At 40.9% G+C, this 21021-nt stretch overlaps 1 protein-coding gene across 2 annotated transcripts in view; it reads right to left on the bottom strand.

Annotated features, from left to right (window-relative positions):
* Positions 1-21021, bottom strand: part of JAK2 (Janus kinase 2) — a 1999562-nt gene that overhangs the window by 1966391 nt on the left and 12150 nt on the right. Inside the window, exon 2 of one of the 2 annotated variants that reach the window (XM_069626008.1) lies at positions 4492-4580. The gene's annotated coding sequence lies outside the window, so the exon portion shown is untranslated. The remainder of the gene's footprint in view (positions 1-4491; positions 4581-21021) is intronic. The other variant, XM_069626007.1, reaches the window with a different exon arrangement.

Below are 21021 nucleotides of genomic sequence, written 5' to 3'. Positions count from 1 at the left end.
TGTAACAAGAAGAATAAGGAAAATGTAGATCAGGATTTAGTCAGAGATGATAAAGTTTCTAGAAATTTAAACAGTAGTGTGAAGAAATGTGGTAGTGCTGTTGAGAAGAAGTGTAATAACAAATCTGAGCAACTTCAATTTTCCTTGCCAACCATCTCCAGACATGGTGGATGCATGTCTAGATCTGGCAGAGCATATCGTTTGCCGAAAAAGATGGAGGACTATGTGGAGTTTACATGAACCAGATGAGAACTAGGTTCCAGGAGTTTCTTGTATATAGTTTGTGAACAATATAAAGAAAATGGAGGACTATGTGGAGTTTACATGAGCCAGATGAGAACTTTGTTCCATGAGTTCCTTGTATATAGTTATTGTTTATAGTTGGTGAACAATATAAAGGAAAGGAGATGTGTAGCATCTACAATACGGATGGTTGCTGCCTGATCTCTACGGGACATGCCTGACTATACCATGGCATGGAGAGATCAGAACATTAGCAAGCAAGTCACCGGAGTTCCAGAACGAAGGACGGGAATTGAATCACAACCGTCCAGCTCTTGGTGCTGCAAGTTGTCTCCCTCCTCTTATGTATATTTAATCTAAGTTTATGGTTACAATAAACATATTTATTTACATTACATTGCCTTGCCCAATTCACTTATCACTCTTATTGCGGTCCACTTCACTTTTTGATCTTTATTTTTATTTGTTTTAACATAATTCTGAGAGGATTTACATCTCTTCCTCCCCCACTGAAAATACAGCATCATGTCTAAACAGAAAGGCCGCAGACGAAGGTTTTCCAGATTAATTCATAGAAAGGTCCCGAGTCTTTTTTTCTTTTTAAAGGAACGGACAAGCATTGTTCTTGCACTTATCAGAGGCTCAAGAGGTTCTATAAAACGGCAAACGTAGGTGAGTGGTCATAATGACTGCTCTGTAGAAGGTTCTCCTGTGGTGCTTCCACCTGGCAAGTTTGCTGCATTTCTTTTTTGTGGACCGGCTTACCAACACTTGCAGGGGGCTCAGAGTCTTCCTTTAACTGGTGTCTTGTATTAACCCCATAACAACGGAGGGCAGGAATGGTCTTGATGAATTTCCATAAGGAATCATTGTAGGCTATGTCCACTTCCGCAGTTAAGCGCTTTAAGATGGTGCCTGCTCTCAGCCTTGCTACCCCGTGGCTGGGATAATTCTAGGACAGAATTCCCCCCCCTCCGCCCAAGGCAGCCGGTGAAAATACAGGGCAGCTGGTGTTGAGGCACACTTTCTGGTGTGAATAGGACCATGTTAGCACAGCGGCCGGCAAGCAGCAAGGTAACTGGGCTGCCACATCTATGCCAGGCTTAGAGCAGGCATACCACAGGGCCTTCCAGCACATTCCCTGTGCACCTGACCTGCAGTTCTGAATCACAACTTCGAGGAGGTGTGCTTTGGGTGTCCACATTGGAAGCCTTGTGGGTGTCTCCGCATCAGAGTGGAGTGGGTGCAAGAGAGTGCACAAGTGTGTGGGATCTTTGCACCCAACAGCAGCCTCTGGGGAGACTTGCCAATGCAGGGCTCTTGTGGATTCACCCATCCTTGAGTTGATGCAGGAATTTACCTGATTTCATGACTGGAGATTGAAGTTGGATGAATACTATGCTGTTCTCCCATTGGGAAGGATCTCCGTATTCAGTCTAAAATTCAGCAAGTGAGAGTCTCAGGCGAGAGTTCTGTGTAACCCTTTAGCAGGATTACTTACTCGAGCACAGTTGGTGATTGTAGGAGGCCCCCGATTCAGGCTACACCAAGTGAGTGTCCAACATTGTGGCTTAATTTGTGAACTCCATTTGCCTCTCCCATCACCTCATACAGCTGCTATAGGAACAGCTACTATGTCACACTTATGTCAGGACAATGAAAGCAAAAACGAAATAACACAATAGACTGTTTAATAAATGCATCTGCTCCATCCACTACTCGGGGAAGCTCAGTGTCCCATTGTGGTGGCTCTGCCTGTGCCAACGCCTACTTTTGTAAATTGTTAAGCTTCCGGTCATTTTTACCAAGGAGGACCATACCACCTTTCTAGGAGACTTGATGGACGGTATCAAACAGGAGGATTAGGCGCTCCTAGAAATGCAGTCCCTTGAGAGCATTAATTTGGCAATCCAGTTCTCAGATGAGAGAGCTGACGTTAATGAGGAGTCATTTACTTAATTATCTCATAAAATCTCTAAATTACAGGGGGTGTTCATGACTATCCAGACACTCACTACACAATTACTGAACAAAGTTGAGGACCTGAAGAATGAGTCCTGCAGAGGAAACCTCAAGAGGGGATGAATGATTCTGATCTGCCAGGTTTTCTGTGGTCTTTGTTTGATATCCTTCACCCACCAAACAATGGTTTGGATTTCACAATCAACTGCGCATAGCTGGCCCAAAGCACAGGCTGTCCTCAAATCAGCTCCACTAAGGATAGACCAAGGGCTACCACTGTGAAGTTGCACTCCTCTGCCATGAAGAGAATTTTGTCTGTAGCGAGAGGGAAACCTCGCATTGGTTTTAGCAGTTATCAAGTGCAATTGTTCAGGTTGTCTCGGCACAAAATAGAGAATATCAACTGATCACTCAACAACTACAGAAACAAGAACATTCAATATTGCTGCACCATTCCATATAGTTTATCATTTGCTTAAGATGGAACCCAACAACAGGGAGATTGGCAACTTTTGACCTGAGGGGCAAGGTACAATTTAGTGGGCAGACTTGCAATGCAGCAACCATAACTTCCAAAGTAAGTGATTGCCATACAGGGGTCAAAATTAGCAAGTGAATGGTTACATTATTTTAGGTGAAGAGTTTAGGTCTTGACTTTGCATTCAAAATACAAATACGAGGTCGTGTGCACCATAAAACACGTCTGGTCTGTGACTTGTCACACTGTGGGAATGATAGAACACACGATAATTTAGTTAAAGTGTAAGATCGAACCCATTTATTTCTAGTCAAAGAACTACAAGGGCGCCAATGGGGACCAAGGGAAGCTAAAAAACAAACTAGGATGATAAACCTCACTGGACAACGAAATCTAACTGGTAAAAGAAAAAAACACAGCATTGGTGAAACAAATGATTTTCACAGCTTATGGACCAACCATGCTCCTCATTACCCATGATGCCACAGCTCATCCTTCAAACCACTTTCACCTTTGGATTTAGGCATTCAGGGAATGAGGTCTTGAATGCCTACAGGATTTAGGGGCTGCAACACAAACAAAAGGGATACATTGTCAAAACACAGTGCCAGTTATTGAGCCTTGTGCCGACTGTCCATGGTTCACTCAGTCGCAGAGTATTTAGATCGCTGCAGCATGCTTTAACTCCTTCTCTGGTTGTTCCTCAAAGAGCAGGAAGTACCTGGACTTCAGAGATGCAGCGACATACCCCTCACAGTCGAGCATTTCTTCCCTATTCATTGCCTTTGCGAAAATCCAAAACTTGCGAACCACTTCATCCTTCTGATGTCTTTGGCCAGCATGGGGTCATCAATCCCTAGAAGACTATTGGCAACAGGCGTTCCTTCTGGTTTAAGTATCGAAAACGATTGTGCGGCAACACTCAAATTGCTCCTCTTGGTCCTTCTCCTCCACCACCGCTCTCACATTCCCAATTCACACCCCATATTTCTCGCCCTTTTAGTGCTTTACTAATCCTAAAATCCCCAATAACTCTCGATTGTCTAGGTCATTTTCCTATTAGTCCCAGAGCACAGGAATGGCCAGGACTTTGTGCTTTCACATTTATATCTCTGGTCCCCTCCCACCTGCCACCCCATTAAACCCCTCATTGCCCCTGTACTTCTTCCTACTGTGTCAAATTGCCCCGTCTGACCTTGTTGGTGGATGGTAGGGTCGGCAGGGGTAGCAGGTGCCACCACAAGCCAGGGTATGCTGGGCCTAGGGGAGTATCCCCATACTCCAACCCAGATGTCAATAGTTAACAAATATTTGTATACTGGTTGGCCACATCACATAAAAGTGCTGCCCAATTTAGGGAAAGGATTACCATCATAGACAAGCCGTACATCGTATATAGAAAACACGTCACTCAAATATTTCAGGTTCCCAGCGCTCCACGTCAGTGATTTGGACACCTGGAGGCCTTTTTAGTCTCTGGGGCATCCCCATACTAAAAGACCTACTTTTAAAAAGAACTTCCAATTGATTTTAATTTTGTATACACACACACGACAATAACAGTAAAATTAAAATAACTTGCTACAGACAAGCGCCTAGGAAGTATATGTGCAGACATATGGAAAGTAAATTACATTTAAAAAAAAAAACAGACGTTTGTTCACGTTAAGTATTCCGAGAAGGTAAAAGCAAAGTAATTTAGCATTTTAAAAAGATTGCATTTTCTCTACTACATGGCAGGCATAATGTACAATTTAAAAATACGATTTGCGGCAAAAAACATTTAGTGAAATCAATAAACTGCATACCTTACCTCCAAGTCATGAAATGATGCTATGCTACTGCGATTTAAACTGCACCGCACTCTGTTGCCATTTGTATGATCTCCAGGCACTATCTGGAAGAGAAGGGTGTGGGTTAGACTAATAAGGCATGAGGGAAAATGCAAGCAAGATAACTATTGTGTCGATGCATGCAGACCGGAAGAGCCCAGAGCTCTGCTCTGCATGTAGATCAGTTTCAAGGTTTCGGTGTTTAGAGCATAGAGGCATTTTTGTCCGGAAGGAAGCCTTGTTTTCCCATGGTGTTAGGACTCGCTGGGAGCTGTGACAATGCCCGCTTGCTGCAGAGGTGTAGTTATTGGTTTGATGTCTGGTGTGAAGTGTGTGGGGGGTACTCAATTGCCAAGTTTGGGTGACTTGGTTGGTATGCTGATCATATGTCGGAACAAATGATATGATATTTATAATGCACCTGTACACAAGTGTTTCTAGGCACAAGACAAGACAAAGGAAGGGGAGACAGAGGGAGGGCAAAACAACGGTCTTACTAGGCCTGGTGTCATTCAGATCGCGCAAGCGCGGGGAAGGGGAGAAGTGCAGATAATCAAAATCAGGCAAAAACAAATTATCTATCTATCTGTATTCTTGTATTGCGCCAATAACCCATAGGCCTCGGGGCGCACACAAAAGGAAGAAGGAGACAGACAACAAAAAACAATGTCAGACAGGGAAAACAAAGAGACATGGAGACTTGGTGAACCCAAACCTCACAAAGACCAGCAGGATGAGGAAAAGATAGCGGATTACTGATTTCAATACCGAGAGAGCTATGCTAAAGAGACAGAAGAGACCTATCCTTTGTCAAACAGGAAGGTCTTCAATTGCTTTTCGAAGATAGGCAGAGACTCACTATTAGTAAGGTATTTAGGGAGTACATTCCAGAGAGCCGGGGCTCAAGAGTCAAAGCTAATACCCCCAAATCTTTTCAGGATGGATGGGGGCTGAACCAAGACGGTGTTGCATCTTGAGCGCAAGGAACGGGTGACAGGTTTCTTTTTGATCCTAGTAGCGAGGTAAGATGGAGCTTGACCATGAAGGCATTTAAACACAGTAGTAAGGCCTTTGTGGTGTAAGCACTGTTTCACTGGAAGCCAATGAAGGCTGCGCCTGGCGTCAGAGATGTGCATGTTGCCCATTACAGCGCGTGCTGCATTATTTTGTATAATCTGCAAAGTTTTAATGTTGGCCTAGGAGGTACCGATCATTAGACTGTTACAATAATCCAGCTTGCAGTTTACAATGGCGGCTGCAATCACAGCAAGGTTCTCTTTAGACAGATAGGGACGAATCTGCCATAGAAGCTGAATATAATAATGAAACGAGGATTTGAGGTAATTGGCCTGACGGGTGAAGGATAGCTGCGGGTCAAAGTAAACTCCCAAGGTCTTTACGGACTTAGATACAGGAATTATATGTTGACCAATCAGAAAGTTGTCATATTTTGTGTCAAGTTTCTTCAGTTTTTTCTGGGTACCTAAAATCAACAGCTCTGTTTTTGCATTGTTGAGGGCCAGTGAGTTTAACGCCATCCACTTCTGGATTTCAGCGAAGATGGAGTTAATATACTCTACATCTTTTAGATACTCACCAGTGAGTTTAATAACAACCTGCGTGTCGTCAGCGTAATTGGCAAAATAAATGCCAATACCAAATAGAGTAAATTACAAGTGAGATATCAATCACAGTGTTTTGAAACGTCGCTCATTTCAATCAAAGGTTACAAACATGTATTCAAACCGAAAAACAGACTATAATCTTGGAAACAATTGAATAACCCAAGAAACAAGTGGATTTAACATTACAAGCGGTCACACATTATGAATATGCATACCATTCTCACATTACGCATACCATTACGACCTATGCTATTGAAAAACAACAAGGACTATTTAATCAATGGAAAATGATCCTCAAGAAATATTCATTGGCCTTATTTTGAAGCCCTTAAGTGCTGGAATAAAATAGGACTTTTAAATAACAGAAACATCTGACAAATCATCTAACATGGCGAGAGAGGATTGGCAAGTCACCAAAGAGGAACTTAATCATTTTATTAACACTTATTGTGAAGAGTTATTAAAAACGACATTACAAAAATTGAGAAAGCAAACACTAGATTACCAATTTGAGTGGGAAATATTCACATGTTTTTTTCGAAAACCTACTTCACAGCAGACAAATTATTTTACCCCCTGAAGTTGAACATTTATAGGGATACAAGACTGGTAACCAGATGCCCAAGACAAGCCCAAGCTCCATTTATTTTACTTGTTTTAAATGGCTCTATTTTATCATATTAATAGAAATTTATAAAAAAGGGCCTCATTACGGGTCCATCCAGTGGTAACTGTGCTGGTGATATCTGCGGGTGGCCGCCGGATCCGTAATGATTAACTGGTGCCCGACTTCCTGGTAACACCAGGGATTACTACCCTGGTGGATCGGAAAGTCAGCTGCCGGTAAAATTTAAGTCACCATGCGAGTGGGGACCACGCAAGCTTCAGTGACAACTCTGCGGCCGGGTGCTGTTCCGCCCAGCAGGTCTGACCTGCCGGGCAGGACGGCACCCGCAGAGTTGTTTTATGCCGGTCCGGAAACAACAGTGCCGGTAAGTTTACCGGCATCTTTGTTTCCAGACGGACATAGTTTTAATGAGGCCCAAAGTCATTTTTCTGATTTGTCTCGGCTGTGCTTTCTGGACTTTACACATCACAGCCCACGTGATCCCCTGTGGCACTTATGTGCCGGGGCTGGCACCCACGCAGTGGGCATGCCTGCTGCGCACCAAAAGTAAGCCAATCTGCACCTCGGAGGAGCATGGTAGCCATTGGCTCTTTCAAAAATGGCAGAATAACGTAGGGCTTCGCGTCAAATTTAAAGGCCTGGGGAAAACTCAATGAGAATTTAATTTCCCCTTGCGCCGACAACCACTGGTTACCCTCCTGGTTTTTGCACCGCTCACATGGAGGCCACTGTGAGTCATTCGACCATTAGTTCACCTGCTGATTTTCCGAATAGGATTATTGCTCCTAATCCCTTGCTCATCAAGTCTAGTACAGTGCAAGAGTCCTCCTTGGTTTGTGGCCTTTTGATTAATGCCAGATCGACTGGGGTGCCTTGGGATGACATCTTTACTTGATGATACAAAGCCAGACATTTTGTGCATTATGGAAACTTGGTTCTCCGCTTCTTCTGACCCCGACATTGCTCAGCTTTTGTCACCCGATTATGTGATTAAGGACTGAATCGCCAACCCCGGCCTTAGAAGGTGGTGGGTCACTGGTGCATGTAAGCACCTTAGAATTCTTAGTTATTCACATTCCACATAATTTGGCAGGTGAATTTTTGCAAACTCCTGTTCAGGCTTCGCCTAATTTTTCTATTTATTTTCTCCTGTATTTTTAAATTTTATTAAGAGCTTCGCTCAACTGAGGACTGATCTCTCATTGACCTATTCCAACTTTATGTGCATGGTAATGATCCATCTGATCTGATCTGTATGCTGAAAAGCTGACAGCTGCCTCCACTGATACCATCTCCATTTACGTAATCATCTACCGACGGATATTAAAAGGTAACACCCTGACAGCCACTTTTGAACCTCTGCCAGTTACTTGGTCTGATCAATTTCTTCTCCCTTTTGTAGTTTTCCTTCCTTTTCCTCATGATCCTGGTGCACTGCTTCATTAGTCTCAATGCTGCTGGAGTAAAAGTATTCTTCCAGCTGAAATAGCTCAATCTTTAGAAGGGAATATGACATCTCTGAAAGATACGGACAAATTGGACCTTTGAGGCATGGCTTTAAGTAAAGCTGCACAACCAGCCGATCGGTTGGCACCGGTCAGGAGAGAAATATGCCAATCTAAACCCATCTACTCATTAGTTTTCTTTAAACCTTAGCGTGCTTATGTCCTAAATCGTCTTCTTCTTTACATCCCCGTCAATGCTTGCCACCAAGTTAGATTTCTCTTTACACCAAAGCAGTGTGCTTCTCTTTAAGTGGCACCATTCCAAAACATGCATTGGTCACTCCTTTACTAAAGATGCCTCCTCTTGATCCTGCTTAACCTTCCAACTATCGTCCCATCTCTTTTTAACAATGCTGATTAAAGTACATGGGGTCGATTGTTACCCCATCTTTCACGTGATCTTGAATCTCATTCCTTTCTTCATTATTTTCAGTAAGGTTACAGGCTTCTTAGAGGAAAGGAATCTTGATTATTTTGGTCCTTGACAACAGGGCCATGCTCCAGGACCGCGGTGAGATGGAGTTCTTATTTTGTTTGACCTTTCTGCGGCTATTGATACGATTGACCATGTCGTCTTGCTTGGACGCCTGGAAGCTGTTGGTATTGTTGGATTTCCTCGGTCTTGGTTTTCTTGTTTTTTAGCTGACCGTTCTCAGACAGTTTCCTTGTTCCCATTTAAGTCAGAAACGGTACCCATTTCTTGCAGTGTCCCCCAGGGTTCCTCCTTTCCCTTCTTTTTAAGGTTTATCTTTGGCCCCTGGTGGATTTCATTTCATTTTATGGTGGGTTATGGTTATGCGGATGACAGCTGATTTCTTGACTAAATTCCCCCAAAAATCGGACCCTCCAAGAAGATTAAGCTCATGCCAGGCTTCAAATCGGAGGCTAGATGTCGGAAAACTGTCTGAAGCAAAATGTAGCTAGGATAAAGATTGTGCCAATTGGTCCCCAGAAGTCCAATGGTGTATGGATCCCTGATTTTTGGCCATAATCTCTTAGACACTTCCTCAGTTAAAAGCCTTGAAGTCATATTACACTCTTCTGGGTCCAGATAGGCGCGGAATATTGTGTAATATTGGCTTTTTTTAAACTTAAAATTGTTAAAAAAAAAAAGGTGCTGGCTTTTATTCCTTTACATCTTCAGTCTCAGGTAGTCACTGCTGCAATCATGGCCCACTGTAATGGCATCTATTTGGGACAACCAGAGTTTTTGTTGCACCATCTTCAAGTGTCTGAGAACACTGCGGCACGCCGGGCCCTATTTGCTCCGAGGCTGTCTCACTACCCCCCATTACGTCAACTTCACTGGCTCCCAATTAAACAGTGCATGTAGTTCAAGATTCCTTACATTGTCGGGCTGCCCAACAATCTTGCCCTTCATTCCTCAATCTTAAACTTGTACGGTACGTGATTCACCATCTAGAACTCTGTGCACCTGCTGCTAAACTGTTTGTTGTTCCCCGGTTTAAGAAAGCTCACACTGTGGGGAGGGGTTGGGAGCATGAGGGGGGAAGGGTTAGGTCGCTCTTTTTCAGTTTTGGCACTGAAAATGTGGAACACCCTTCCAGCTCAACTTCAAGATCGGGTTGATCACCTTAAATTCCACAAGGCCTTTGGGCCTTGGTTTTCCGAGCTGTATAAATAAAGTAGCCTTCAAAACGAAACCAGATGCAAGTACTACTAGCAAGTAAGTCAATGGCTGGTAGGAAAAGCACAAAAACCTAAGAGCATGTCCTGGCAAAACATGAATAAGGGAGCGGGAAACTGCACGAGAAGATGTCAACAACTCATGCTACTCATAAAATACTGCCATCGGGGGTCAACATTTCCGTTGCAAGTTACTAGTCAGCCATAAAAAAAGTTACGTTTCAACCTCAATGCTATGCATACACACACAGCACACAATTTCATACTCGCCAAGAGTCAAATATCACTAGCAAAGGACTAGTTGGAGGGTGAAAATTTTGCACCCTGATGCCATGATTATTTTATCTCAACACACTCCCAAAAGCAAGAAACCAATCTATTGCAAAAAGGATCATGTTGTTCCACTGCAGCATAATGAGTTTGAAACTCGTTTAGAACTTTAACCATTTATTTGAAAAATAAAACTGCACATTCTAAGACAATTTATTGATACACTGATTGAAAATCCTTTCAAACAATCCTTTGCCAAAAGCATGTTTTCTCCGATTGCCCCAATTAAGCCTGGGTGTATTTTGTTGCAACCTGGAAAAGGAAATTTCAGCTCTTCCATTTCACAATCATAGTCTCGTATTTTGTCAAAAGAAGGCAGATCTATGATAGTCATTCCAACACGATTCAACAATTGCAATAAAGTCTGCTGATAAAAGTGGGATTATTGTAATAATGAAATCACACCACCAACAAAAAGCATTGGGGCAACCATCAAGAAATTTACCAGAAATTGGATACCAATCCTAGATTACGCCTGAAGAAAGTAGTCAATAGCATCATCAAACAAGGGATACAATACAACATATGAAGAGGTGAAAGCAACATTTCTTACAGATTACCTGACCACACTAGCACTGTATAGGTCATACAAAGTACACAAAACGTTTGCTAAATCCATAGAATGACCAATTGTTTTGCAAACAGATGGCATTTTGGAACTAATCTCAGAATATTGACGTTATGTAAAAAAAGTAACCAAAGGAGTACATTGCATAAGGGCCTCAGTTGATTGCATTAATACATTAGAAAAGAAAAAATATTCAAAAGTGGAACGTCATCTGTGTCACTTTAGAGATCAAGTCTGTAATGTTACAGTATAAGAGGCAATGCAATCGATTGGGGCCGGATTCGAGCTCCTAAAATCAATGTTTAGCATGTCTTTTATTGCAAGTATTACAATTTGTTTTCAAAAATGAATTTAAGGCATGAAATTTTAGATACAAAAGAAAAAAAGCTCACTACACATGGATGATTATCTATTGCTGCATCTAGAACAATATTTGCCTACAAAAGACAACAAAATATTTGGGCCACCTAGTATCCGCAGATATTAGATCAAAAGCAAACCAGCTGTTTTGGCCACTGCAAAAAGTGAAAATGTTTGCCTGTTTATTCTGCTCTGTATGTAATGTAATTAAAGGTGTTTGTTTACGCATCCACACATGGGAAGGAGATTTAGTACAATGTGTAACTTGTTTAACAGATCTTACAGTGTATGCAATTGTATGCCCATGTGAAAAAGAAATGGTGGGTGAAACTACCAGACAAATAAAAGCTTGAAGCACAGATCACATATTAGATGTCAGGAATAACAATGATGAAGAAACAAAGAAAGTGCAAGATATTTCAATTCATAACGATATAGTGTTGCACAAATCCGGTCTTTAACTTATCCCACCAAATCTGAGAAAGTCAGAAAGAGAGACCAAGATTCAAACTTGAAACGTATTGGGTGTTCACCCGATAAACATCATCACTGGATGGACTCAATGAGGAATTTACTTGGAGCACATTTCCTTAATTGTGGAGTCCATCTTCCATTGATGACAGTTTTACTGTTTGACAACTGATAAATACATTAGTTAATTTAATTGGTGTAAAGTTTGTTGATCTGCATCCTTTAGTTGCAATTCTAAATAGTAACAAGACCTTGTCTAGTTCAGGTTTCTTTCATGTCAATGAACGTGATATAGATACGCTATGAGAAGGGTGCAGAACAATTCTTTATAACAGGAAACTGAAGCAAAAGATGGAGATAATAGTTTACATGTAATTTTCCGTGTTGCTATATTTATTTATTGGACATTTATATTATGCCTATACACAAGTTTTTATTGGCACATGCATTCTGTGTTTAGTTCTTTTTTTTCACATAATGCAGATATTTAAAGAAGTTTGTGATGTTTTATTGTAGTCCTACTTGAAGAAGGGATTATAGTCCCAAACTGCTGCATGGGGGGATTACTGCAAATTACTGGCATCTGTAATTGCCCACGTGTAATAATCATGGTTTTGGATTAAAAGTATACATCAACAGCATCTTTAGTTTAGATTATTCTATTGAACTTCAAATGGAGCAATTTGCAAGCAAATATCTGCCTGTACAGCACACATGCTCCGGAGGATTTTCTCTAGATGGCCTGTTCATGCTCATCAGTCTAATTTGGATACAGAGAGAAAGGCAGAGTCATATTAACATAAAACTCCAATAGAGAATAGCGCATGGAGAGACAAAATCAAAGTTATCAAGCCAACATGCACTCTGGGATGAAAGTTATTCAAACTCTGTTGTTCACTCGATTACAGTGTTATACAGGGAGTCTTTTCTGTCTCCCTGTGTTCTAGAACATACCAGCTTCATTCCCGCCAAATCAATTTTTATTGGCCAAAACTCTGTACACCTGCGCCGCCACCACCAATACGATTTTGAAATGATTTGTGACCTTGCTAAACCATATATCATTGTCATTCTGCTGTGAAGAACCGCCAAATGGGATTTTCTGTCCCTCCTCAATTTAAATAATCCCTCCATTATTTATTTAATGACTATTGAGGGTTAAAAGGGGACCATGTAGATATCAAGCGGTTATTAGCAAGGTACCAAATGGGAAAGAAACATACATTATAATTTACCCAAACTAGATTTAGAGTGGTTGTGTGTACCTAAACATAGGTTTGCTCTTCTAATCAATTAACCTTACAGGAGGCAGACAATAAGTAACTAGGCTTTTGAATTTGTCAGTCAATATGGATGATATACAACCCCCACTATGGTTTAATTTTCTTGAATTATCTTTTTTTTTATTCTAAGCAATTGCTGTTTCAGGTGGCCTCCAATAAATCTTTGTTTCACCACCTTGTCATGCTATAAAGTCCTCACTTCATTCAACCTCCTACTCTGCATTTACTGAGGCGTTTATGCCTCCCACATCTCCATGAACACTACCTCTGCTTATTCACTGTATTATAACATTCCTGCAGTTACTAAGCATCGACACAATAGCTGCTGGGAACTCAATTCACCAGATTCCTGCAGTACCAAACCTTTGGTCACAGGGAGCCCTGTTTGCACTAAACCAATGCTTATTTGGCGAGAGCTTCATGGCACTGCATAAAAGTTTGAAACAATAAAAACTATGGCAAATTGAACAAAGGCACATGACCAAAGTGTGACTTCAGAAATTCTCACACAACGAAGAAAACAATTAAACTTCCAAAATCAAACAAATTCAATGTCAAGCACCAACAAAGGAATTTGCTCCTTTAAGACATGTTCGGCCACTGTCGGAGATGGCCACAGAACACACCAACTCCCAAAAGACGGTATAAGGGTTTTTATTCGTTTTTCCTTTCGCCGGCTTTAGGGCCCGTCCCCCTCTCTAATCTAGAAAGGACCCCAAACGTCCCCAACACAGGCGTCCCTACGCGCCAGGTTAGTATATTCAGATTGCATCCCCCTATTTAATAGCTTGCTGGCATCACCCACTATTTAATAGCTTGCTGGCTTATGACATACAGGTAACTCTCTGATGCATCTGAACACTCTTAGGAACTTCCTAGGCTAATCCCACAATATCAAAGTTAGTGCTAAAAGGGGTTATTTGCCAAAAGGTGTTATTTGCCTGTCAGACACTCTCACTGAATCAGTGTCCTTTCACTCAAGTCGTAGAGCTACTATCCCTGTCTCTTACTGCCATCATTCTCCTGCTACTCTTGCCAACTCCACCCACCTTCTCTTTTCCCCACTTCCTTCTCCTCTATCCCCTCTCCTTCTACATTTACATTTAACCTCCTTACATCTACATTTAACCCCTGATTTTACGACTTTTTCCCCCCCACTACTTTCCCTTCTCCTACTCCATCCCACCTCCTTCTCAGTCACTCTCTCAAAGACTACCCACACACACTCTAAACTCCCTCTAACACTCTCACTCCACTTTCTCGTTTGCACACTCACAATAGGGCACCACTTGCGCCTGTGTGTAAATCCTGTTGCAAGGGCTGTTCTGAGGCTGTTCTGTGGCTGGGCTGTGGCTTTCTCCAGCGTTTTCACCTGCTGCTGCTACTGGCAAGCGTTTTTCGTCTGCTTTTGGACATACAAGCAGCACGGTACGACAACAACTGTGGATTTATACTTGAACATTGATAAAAGATTCTGATAAGCACACGAGTTGTGTTTTGGTTTTTTCATTAGGTGTGCTTTGAGACTAAATTGCTGTTTTCCAACGAATGTGAGCACATTTTTGCAAAAAGAATTTGTTTTCCCCACTCTAATACCTCCCGCCCACTTACCCATAAGCCATCATAAGGACTGGTGCACGCGCGCCTTTGTGTAAGCCCTGTTGCAAAGGCTGTTCTGACGCTGTTCAGAGCTGGTCAGAACGGGCAGGCGCCTGTCCGTTTGTTTCCGTAATACTACACAATATTAATTATTGTGGGTTTTGTGGCGACAGTTAAGTTAACTTTTATAATTGGGGTGCTAGTCAGATTGTTGGGATTATTGTTGTTTTTTTATGCATAAAAACCTAACTGTGACATGCCTTCTAAGCTTGAGATGCTGAAATTAATTGAGCGTCTCAAACGAACACTTTGTAAAACAAAACAGGCTTTGATTCCTACGAATGACTCAACGGCCAAAGTGAAGGAAAGAGCGTACTCAACATCTGCAAATATACGCTCTTTTTATTCAATTGACCTTGCGAAAAATAGCACAGCGTTGAGTCTTGATCTGCCCACAGCTTCTATTAAAGTGGCGGGCACAACAGTCGGTTTGCCTTTAATTGACATAAGTGATTGCATTATGTCCACTTTGACTGGGACAACCCATGATGCTGATTCTTATATACCCATGACTGAAAAAGAGCAATATGGAACTCCATCGTATATCCCGCTGAAAGGTTGGCTAACATTCAAAACGTTCCCGGCGAGCTTTGATTCCTATCAAATGACCAATTTGGCGAATGGAAATGTGCTTGTTCGCAGGCAGCAGGACGTACTTACATTCACCAATTTGCCAAAAGGGAACTCTAATCATGCTGAAGGATGTTATAATATACCTAATATTTCTGGTTTAATAACCTAAATTGGCGATTTTCCATCGAACCACCCGGGTCAACATGAGGATGTGGAAGTTAATGAGGGTAGTAAAGGAACAACGAATGAAGGGACTATGCCCATTCCTCCTTCTCAATCTCCAATTCTGTTTGCAACAGCTTCAGCGAATTCATCGCCCCTCTTTACTGAATTTTCACAATGCTCTCCTAAAAAAGTGACAGAGGGATGAATCTCTACCATGTTCTTTTGGTAATAATGCTTTGTTGTACACTACACTGGCTTCAATGAATTTAGCTTCAACAACTATGCATAAACTCAATGAATTGCTAGAACAAAAACAGTGTATACAAGCAGCACTATTAGAACAAATTCTTGCTGAGCAAAGACACACCAAACAGATATTGTTGGAAAGAAATACAAGTCACGACAACATAAAAAGCATGGTGGGTAAGGAAGTACCTATAGAGGAGTTGGTGCTGCCCCATGATGACGGAGTGGTTAAAAACGTACCCCGGCCAAATGATATGATGTTACATCTCCCGCTAGACAAGGTGGATAAAATACTGCCTGTGGAGGACTCTGTGATAATAGTCGAGACTGCCATCGAATCTATGGGGAGTGATAGCCCCGGTTCACTACTGATGATATGTAAGCCACAATCAATGACTGAATTTGGAATATTCTCAAAAGTTTTGACTAAACACGTGGATAAGAAAAAGGCAATCGCACAATTGAAAAAAACTAAGAACATGAAAATGTTCCCTAGTGCGGCCTCTTCTTCTGGGTCAAAACAATTCATAAAGCAGCTCATGAGACTGTCAAGGCAAAAGCAAACTGCGAGTGAAGCAATCTCTTTTAAGTATAAGCAAATAGCTAAACAAAACATCAAAGTGAAAGCACCCTTGAAATTGGCTAAAAGTCAAGTGATGGCGCATGAGCCGCTTGATGAATTGATAGGAGCCATTGAATCTCACAAAAAAAGAAAAAAAAATTGTCTGTTCAGGCAAATGCAGAAACAGTAAATGAAACGTATGTTTGTTGCCGAATGTGGTTCAGACATCAGAGTCAATTGTAAAAATCCTGGAAGCAAGACTGGTAGATATAGAGAAGGTTGTACAATGCTCCCTCATAACAGGTTCTGGTGAGAGAACGTTACATGCACAGGGAGAATGTATGACTGCGCCTTGTAAAATCCTTCAAAATCACCAACTTAAAATCCAACATGCAAATTTTGAACCACTCACTAGAAAAGCTCAATTAAGTCATTCTTCCAGTCACATTATAATACAGTGATCGTAAAATTGCCGAGCAGATAAATCTGAAAAGTATGACCTTAATCGATCATCAGTTCTAAATATGTTGTCAGACATACCGGCTCTTGAAGATATATTGACCAGCGATATAGATCAAGTGGAATTTTTACCTGACACAGATATATCCTATGTAAGACTATGGGTACGATTGGGAGCTATATTAAATCTGATTTGGCAATCTCGCTCGGCTACCTTTGACTTAGGTTTCACCCTTGTCTACGAGTCATTTCAACAATATCATTCGGTCCAAAATACGAAAAGACCCATATGCAATTTTCTGATCTTGACATCGGCTCAAAAGGTTGGGCCGAATAGGGTGTATTCTGCTGCATCTTCACAGACAAATGCACCCCGAGCAACTGATCTCCATTCTCATGTTCAACAACAAAGATGATATCTTTCAGATCTATGACCAATAGCTGAAACTCACACATCTTTGACGCTACTCTCATGGAATACTTGTGGCGACTCACATTTGTTTAATGAGACTAGCAGCATCCTTGATGGTGCCGACATACTACTTTTACAAGAGACCTGGTTGTCGAAAGGATCATATTATTCTCATTAACCCAGCTATCTCTAAATGTAAAGGCTGTCCTTTTGCCGGCCTGCTCGTGGCCACGAGAAACTCAATTGGTTTGTGCCTGAATGAATGAACTCTCATCAATAGTTATATACAATTGGTGAGGATCACTTAACAACATTGCATCGCGGTGATAAATGTGTATTGAATAACATGAACATCACTGATGAGGTCTTTATTAGCGACATGGTTACTATATTTGATTTTATTGCCATGGATAGAGAGGTTACTGGCATGATTCTCGCAGGTGATTTAAACTTACACAGTTTACATGATAGCAAACGAAATCAACCACTCCAAACACAAAGATGGAACAGTTCAATGCATAACCGACTGATGGTCATGCTCAATGGAGCCATTGAGGGTGATTTATCAGCTAAGTCCACTTGGCATCATGACCAACAACAATCGGTTATTGACTAGATCTATACTGATTGTAAACTATTCCCACATAGAAGTCGGTTTTCAGTGCACACTCAAGACAAAAGTGATCATGACAAAAGTGATCATGAACAACTTATGGTTACTTGGTCGTGGACCACTTGGGTTCACGCGATTAACCAGTACAGATAGAAGGGAGAAGTGATGGTTAGTAATGGTCGTAATCGACTTATCTGTAACACCAAATGGCTAGAGAAATTGCTTCTAGCCTTACAAAGTGAAAGTAACAATGCTAAACTTACATGCTTTGTACAGAAGGATACTTAAAGTCTGTACTTACTTCAAGAGAGGCAGAAACCGATGTTCAACCACAAGCATACTTTTGATTTACAGATTAAGTTAAAAAAGATAGAACTTTGGAAAGCAATATGTTAAGTAAAATTGTATGACAAAGATACAGTTTGGAAAATCAAGAGCTTAAAAGCGCAATATAGAAATTGGGTAGTAGCTAGAAGATCATTAATATATCAACGTGATGGCGAAACATTGCTTAGAGCTGTTGCCTCAAGAAATTGTGGCGCTACTTGGCATTTTCTTAACTCATGCACTTTAACATTGCAAGTTTCCTTGCAGGTGAATGCAGTACCTGAAAGTACGTGGAACAAACATTTTACACAACTTTATGCTAATGAAAGTGTGTTGAAACCATACAGTGTATTTGTTTCATTACTGTATCCCCCTTTGAAATTTGATATGGATGATATTCAGATGCATATTGGTAAATTATCCCAGTTCAGAGCGGCTGGCCCTGATGTGCTGTCTAATTACCAGTTCAAACCCAATCCTGAATACTGGTCTAACATTCCTATGCTGATTTTTCAGGATGTAATGAGCACACAAAAAATTCCGGTCAGCTGGAAGGAGTCAATCATAGTGCCCACATTTAAAAAGGGAGATCGCACAAATCCAGAAAGCCATCATCTGATTGCTTTATTGGACACCCCAGGAAAATTCTAGGCTGATCTTGAGGGATTTAACCACATGGATCAATCAAGATAATTAGTTTGACACTTATCAGACGGGTTTCATTCCGGAGTTGGGCACCTCAATTAACCTTATTACAGTCTCAGCCATACAAAAATCATATAGCAAAATCCAAACAATATATATACACATGGCGTTTATCGACTTGCATTCGGCTTGGACTCTGTAAGTAGGACCCTTTTATTCCATAAATTGGGACTAGCGGGTTGTCCATCGAATCTGTTGAATTTAATAAAAACAACTTCACACTAATACTTCAATTGAGGTTCGGCTATCTGCTGATGGCAACATCTCATCTTCAATTCCAACTGAACGAGGTCTTAAGCAGGGGTGCGCACTTGCGTCCATATTGTTTAACTTCTTCATTCAGGATATGAGTAACTTATTTTCTTCCATAACTTCAGATCCGCCTCGTTTAGGGTTTTTCCCGGTAGCTTGGCTATTTTATTCGGATGATTTGTTGCTCTTGTCAAACCCCCATTGGTCTTCAAAAATCCTTAAATGAGTTAGGAAGTTACGCCGAGTCAAATCATCTTGAAATTACCATTGGAAAAACAAAAAGGTGTTAATAAGTAAAATAGCCAAACAGAAATGCTCATAGAAATGGAAGCGTAATGGAAATGAACTTGAATAGATAAAGCAGTATAAATATCTTGGAATTAATATAAGGGAGCTAAATTCAGACCTCCTTTACTATCAAGACCTTCAGGAAAAAATGCGGACTACCCATCACAGGCGGTTCTTCTAAAACATAAGTATTGGAAGTACTGCTAATAACATTCTATTCCCAGAAGATAACTGCTATTATCTTATATGGTTCAGATTCCAAAAGTTCCATGACGTATCAGCTCTGGACTTGCATGGAAAGCACATTTTGTAAAAAGATCTTGGGCCTACCACAATGTGTATCCATGTCTGCCATACATTATGAATTGGGATTGCTATCATTGTATGCCATGTATTGTTGGAAGGTGCTAAGCCTTTATAGGAAATTACTTATGACATCTACTGGTGAACGAATAATTTGTGTTATAGCTGAATATATGCTTGCATCTGATCATTTATTTCGTTTACTTGCAAAAACTGTAATGAATATGGCAGATATTTCCGCAAAGACATTGATTGCAAATCCCAACAAAGCAACATTTTTATTATGGCATATGGATTGGATACGCAACATTGAACAATGCAAAAATCATACCACCTATCATGAAATTGCAAGAACGGCGAAGGCATTTAAAACAACTGACAAATATGTACTGACATTTCTTTCACCGGAATATAGACAAATTTATCTGAGGTTTCGATTCAATGTGATTAAAACCAGACATATAATGGCGCAACAGAGGAAAATAAAAAAAAAACAGTCATACTGCAGATTCTGCAATATTCTAACTTGCAAGGAGATGCTTTAATGATCAAGTGATGGTTGTTAATTAAACCTTTATTCGACCAATATACCATCCTAACACCACAAGATCTGTGGGAAAGTTGTTCCATTCCAAGCTAACTATGGTACAAGTGGAAGGAGCCAAGTTTATAAAACAATTACAAATAGAAACGTGTTTAAAATGAACAAATGTACTTATCATTCAATGTTATTAATATCCAAGTGTCATTTTTCTATTTCTGTAATTGTATTCGTTATATTATCATTTGGAAATTTTGTATGTAATTTTTTTAAAGTTCTTAGGGAATAAACCACAATAAAAAAGTTTAAAAAATATAGTACCACTTGCTATTTACCTACCAATACCCCCACCCCCTTTATTTCAAAATGCCTCCACACTCCAATCTATTGCCCTTGCACCAGCTGGTTTCTTAGTTCTCCACCCCCTCCTCAAACCTCACCGGAATAACCCACACCATTACATTTTTGGTCCCCGTATTATCCTCCCCCTATTGGTTTTCTGGTTGTGAATAATCTGGCTCGGTCTTTCTCCCCCAATAGGTGTGAAAGTGTCAGCGTTTCCAAAAAGGGGCTAAGTCCTGCTACTTTTTTTCACACGGGTCAGCCGTGCTGCAACAATTGCAGGCCACATTGGAAAATGCAGGAGGGAAGGTGAGCACCACCTAAAAATACAAATTGGCAAACACAATGCAAGCACAGTAATGGTGCAGACCAGAAACCCCACTACACAACGCAACCAAACAAATTGAGGGAGAAAAAATGAATTCCTCCAAGCCGATTGCACACATAAACGCAAAAGAATGCTGAATATTACAAAAGGTTTGTAATTGACAAAAGCACTACAGTATATAGTATACAATTCCACCATTGATTGGTCTTTTCATTAAATGGTCCATCATCCAGGTTACACCGAGACAGATGAGTACTTGGCCAATGCATTTAAACTGAATGGTACGTCATCCGGGCAAAATCTAGAGAACATAT

Source organism: Ambystoma mexicanum, chromosome 6p (assembly GCF_040938575.1).
Source record: "Ambystoma mexicanum isolate Mex_15411 chromosome 6p, UKY_AmexF1_1, whole genome shotgun sequence".
In the NCBI taxonomy this organism is placed as follows: domain Eukaryota; kingdom Metazoa; phylum Chordata; class Amphibia; order Caudata; family Ambystomatidae; genus Ambystoma; species Ambystoma mexicanum.
This window is presented reverse-complemented; position numbering and strand designations above follow the sequence as displayed.